Genomic DNA, 5,255 nt, shown 5'->3' with positions numbered 1-5,255 from the left:
TGAATGTGGTGACTTTGGCTCAGCCCTAGAGCTCTGTATTTTTCCAAATTGTGTGGTTAGGGTTCGTGGGTCCTCAGGGAGAATCCAGACTTCATACACGGCATTGGGGGAGAAGCTGTGAGTTTGGGATCCCTGTCCCTTCTTTCTCCTCCTGGATCACAGAATTCCCCTCAGCTAGAAAGCAGGTCACCAAGTCCACAAGCCAGTCCTCTTAGCACAGCTCTTCCTAGGGGTGTGAGGCTGTCTCCCTGCATCAGCTCTCAGCCTGTGGCTGCTGGTTATGAGCGGACCCTGGGCAGGGATTTCAGAGACAGCCCAAGCAGAGGCCAAGAATCCTTTCTGGGAGACTCTCCCTTTTCTCCCTGCCTTGGCATCAGCTCCCTCTGAATATCTGTTGACACAAAGAAATGGTATTTGCTGGGCAGTTGAGGCTCCAAGACTGGCTAGATCAAACAGGATACTCACTGGGAATCCTCTTTCTCTGACATTTAGGTTTCATGCCATTTGGACCTGGCTTAGGTCATTTGTTCCAGTACCCACTGGTGGTAGATTTTTTTTTAAAGATTTTTATTTATTTATTTGAGAGGTAGAGTTACAGAGAGAGGGAGAGACAAAGAGAAAGGTCTTACATCCACTGGTTCACTTCTCAAATGGTTGCAACAGCTGGAGATGGGCTGATCTGAAGCCAGAAGCTTCTTCCAGGTCTCCCACATGGGTGCAGAGGCCAAGGACTTGGGCCATTTTTGACTGCTTTCTCAGGCCATAGCAGAGAGCTGCATCAGAAGAGGAGCAGCCAGGAACAGAACTGGCACCCGTATGGGACACCAGCTCTAAGATGGGAGGTCGGCACCTCAGGCAGAGGCTTTAGCCTAGTACACCACAGCACCGGCCCTGGGGAGATGATATTCTAAGACTCTGATCAGTCCCCCCACAAGGGAAATATTGTTTGGAAGAGTCACTGTGTGAAAATTTGTTTGTCTTGGTTAAAATACAGGTAATCAGATGTTAATTCCATCCAAATCCCTCTGAGCTGATAAGGACAGGCAATATTTATGGCCTCAAAACCAAGGAAAATTGTGATATTGCACGGATTTTGTTTGCATTACTTTCTAAAGAATGAGGAGGCCCTTGAGGTCCCTTTGGTCCTTTAAAGCCAGTTGTAACTCCCACAGAAGTCCCTGGTGCAATTGGCAGCAGGGAATAAGAATCAGAAAAATAATGCACTACAGAATATTTCTTTAGTAAGGTGCTAACTGAATCTGAACTGAAGATACGATTTTCTTTTCATGTGTAGATGTTCAACTCTTTTACTGGGACTAGAGTTATTTTCCAAACTAAATGCTTATGTAGAACTTTTATTCCTGCCAGTCCCCATTGAGTAAAAAATTACAGTTAATTATTGAAAGCAAAAATTCAGTTATGTTGATAATTTTCATAAGGAGTTAATTTTTTTTTGACAGGCAGAGTGGACAGTGAGAGAGAGAGACAGAGAGAAAGGTCTTCCTTTTTGCCATTGGTTCACCTTCCAATGGCTGCTGCGGCCAGTGCATCATGCTGATCCGAAGCCAGGAGACAGGTGCTTCTCCTGGTCTCCCATGGGGTGCAGGGCCCAAGCACTTGGGCCATCCTCCACTGCACTCCCTGGCCACAGCAGAAAGCTGGCCTGGAAGAGGTGCAACCGGGACAGAATCCGGCGCCCCAACTGGGACTAGAACCCAGTGTGCTGGCACCGCTAGGAGGAGGATTAGCCTGTTGAGCCATGGCGCCGGCCCACCCTGTCTCTTTAAAAAATCCTCTGTACTGGGTGGTTTGGTAGAAAAGCACCTGTTTGGATTGAGAGAAACTTCTTTTTCTTTCCCCAAGGCTGCTGCTGCCTTCTTGCAATAAACCTTTACCTCTGGCCATGCCTATCTTTGGTGAATTGAAGCAGCGAGCATCAAGAGCTGGACTATTCCCTCGGTAACCACATTGGTGAGCTAGCCCAGAGGTCTAGGGTATATTCTTCAAGTGGCCTGACCCTCTCACGCTGGTAAGGAGGGCAATGGCCACTTGTACTCCATCCCCAGAGCAGCTTGTGAGCTAATGTGGTGGTTGGGACTCTGGGGACATCCAGCAGCTGTCCTTTCTCTTCCTGCTGCGCATTAGCTACCTATTAGCACAATGGCTTCCATTTGTGTACGGAGTCAACAGCTCTGAGACTGAAATTTCTGTCTCTGCTCTTTGGGTTTATGGAATTGGGACCTGGCTTAGGTCATTTTTTGTGGTACTGGTTTGTGTGAAACTGGAGAAGACCCCATAAAATCCACACTAAATTGTAGCCCCCCCCTTAAAGTTCCCTAGAAATGCTATCCGGGGTGCCATGTGTACTACCGGAATTTGGGGTGCCATACGATTTCACCACAGGCTTATTACTAAATCCCCAATATTAATAAGCCCAAGAGGGTTCTTGCGTAATATTTAGAGATGAATTCTAAATACTGGTACAGATAAACGCGGCAGCATGGCACGTTTTAAGCTTTTATTTAGTGAGAAAGATGCATAGGAGAGTGAGAGCTATTTACGGGAGAGAGGTGAGTAGGGTTCATACCAAGCACCAGGAACCAGCCACATGGATGAGCCTCTAGGCCAGGAAGCCTAGAGCACATGGCCAGAAGGCCATGCACCCTGGAGGTGCAGGGCTACAGCAAGCCCTGTCCTGGCAAGAGGCCAGGGAAGAAGAGCAGCCGGGGCCACACCGTGGCTGGGCTTTTAACCCACTTCCAAAGGGGAGTGGTTAATTAACCTGCTTGGCTGGTGGGCACCCAGGTGTGGGCAGGTAGGGGAATGAGGCCACACAGGGGCATGCAAAGGCATCAGATAGGGGCCTGAGGCCACACAGGGGTGTGGCAGAGGTGTGGTCTTCCAGCTCACAAACCTAATCTATTTTTACCTGTATGCTTGCCTGCTTCATGTGGGAGACAAGATTCCAAGATTTTTGCCTCAGCCCCTCTGTGAGGAAGATTTGGATATGGTTTGTAAGAGTACTCATTTGGTGAAATACAAGTGGTTCAATTTAATTTCCATCCAAAAGCACCTTGAGTTGCGTTGTGGCTGATTGAGCAGCTTACAGTTACAATCCTATTTCTAAGAAGAAAGTGGTGTTCTATTGTAATACTGCATGGCCTGTGTATGTGTTAAAGTTAAGAGAAGGTGGCTGGTAAGTGGATTTTTAAAATATTTATTTCATTTGAAAGTCAGAGTTGAAGTAGGCAGGCATACAGCTTAAAATTGATTAGGTTTGTGAGCTGGAAGACCACGCCTTTGCCACGCCCCTGTGTGACCTCATCCCCCTACCTGGCCACATCTGGGTGCCTGCCAACCAGCCAATCAGGTTAATTAACCACTCCCCTTTGGAAGTGGGTTAAACTCCTAGGACATGATGTGTCTGGCCTTTCTCTTTCCCCTGACCTCTTGCCAGGAGGGGGCTTGCTGTAGCCCCGCGCCCTAGGCTTCCAGGCCTAGATACTCCTCCATGTAGCTGGTTCCTGGTGCTCAGTATGATCCCACATTTTCCTCTCTTTCTTAAATAATGCTCTCTGCCTCTGCTTTGCTGCTGGTGATAAGCGGTGGAGAGCAGCTCAAAGTGCTTGCTGCATGTGGTTTTGGCCTGCTCTCTGAGTGGTATGGATACTACCCTAGTTTCCAGACTTTTCCCCTCTCTCCTACCTGAACTAAACCCTCACTTTCCTGGCTCCTTGATCTCTTACAAACCTATTGTAAATTTCCACAGATGCCTCTGATGAAATTGACTGTGAGGAACAAGAATTAATGCAATTAAAGGTGTTTTCTGAGCAGAGTGCCCACTGAGTCTGTAATGAGGATATAGTTATCTTTATGTATGTTGGTGTCCAGTACCATTACTGGGATTAGAGTTGCTTTCCAAATTAAATGCTCAAGTAAGTTTTTCAGGTTTCAACTGTGGAACAATAGGGTTAACTGAGGTTACTAACAGCAAGAAGTAATTCTATTTAATTGATTAGAACTTTTATTCATTTTTCTTTGGGAGTTTTAAAAAGGAGGAGTAACCATAATAAAACCATCTTCCTTCCCTTTTCGTTTTCACATTTTGTATAGCAAAAACCATTTACTGATAGTCTGAATTACCTGAATTACTCTGGTGAATAGGAACATTTGCATAATGGTGGACTTTTAAAAAAACATTTATTTAGAGTTACAGACTGAGAGGGAGAGACAGAGAGAAAGGTCTTCTGTCCATTGGTTCACTCTCCAATGGCTGCAACAACCAGAGCTATGCTGATCTGGAGTCAGGCACAGGATCCTGGACTCCCATGCAGGTGCAAGGGCCCAAAGACTTGAACCATCATCTACTGCTCTCCAATGCCACAGCAGAGGTTTGGATTGGAAGAGGAGCAGCCAGGACTAGAACCGGTGCCCATAGGGATGCCGCCGGAGCCACAGCATGGGGCTGGCCTCATAATGGTGGACTTTTGACCCCACTGACAAAGGATCCTCCAACCAACTGATGCTGACTCCCCTGGTTAAGAGGTCTCCATCAGAAAAAAGCTTGAACATCTACATATCGTCAGTTCAGGTGACTCATCATTTTATTTCTAATCTCCCCCTGAAGCTACCCTTGTCCTTTAAAAAACTCTTTGGGAGAGGGAGAACATTTTACATCAAGAGCTCTCTCTTGGAGCCATTCTGTGGCATAGAGAGCTGGGCCTTCACCTGTAGTGCTGGCTTCCCTTGTGGGCACCGTATCATGTGCATGTTGGCTTCTCTCCTGATTCGGCTTTCACAGTGCAGGATGGTCCAGGTGCTTGGGCCCCAGCACCCAGCTGGGGAGGCTCCTGGCTCCTGGCTTTGAATCAGCCCAGCTCTGGCCATTTTGGCTATTTTGGGGGTGGGCCAGCAGGTAGAAGACCTTTCTCTGGCTCTCCTTCTCTCCATGGCTCTGTTTCTCAAATGAATGAATAAAATATTATTTATTTATTTATTTGACATGTGGAGTTATAGAGAGAGAGAGGGACAGAGACAGAGAGAAAGGTCTTCCTTCTGTTGGTTCACCCCCCAATGGCTGCTGTGGCTGGTGCTGTGCTGATCCGAAGCCAGGAGCCTGGTGTCTCCTCCTGGTCTCCCATGCGGGTGCAGAGCCCAAGCACTTGGGCCATCCTCCACTGCACACCTGGGCCACAGAAGAGAGCTGGACTGAAAGAGGAGCAACTGGGACTAGAACCTGGTGCCCATATGGGATA

The sequence above is a fragment of the Lepus europaeus genome, unplaced genomic scaffold, assembly GCF_033115175.1.
Source record: "Lepus europaeus isolate LE1 unplaced genomic scaffold, mLepTim1.pri SCAFFOLD_29, whole genome shotgun sequence".
NCBI lineage: Eukaryota > Metazoa > Chordata > Mammalia > Lagomorpha > Leporidae > Lepus > Lepus europaeus.
Note: the sequence above shows the minus strand (reverse complement) of the source record.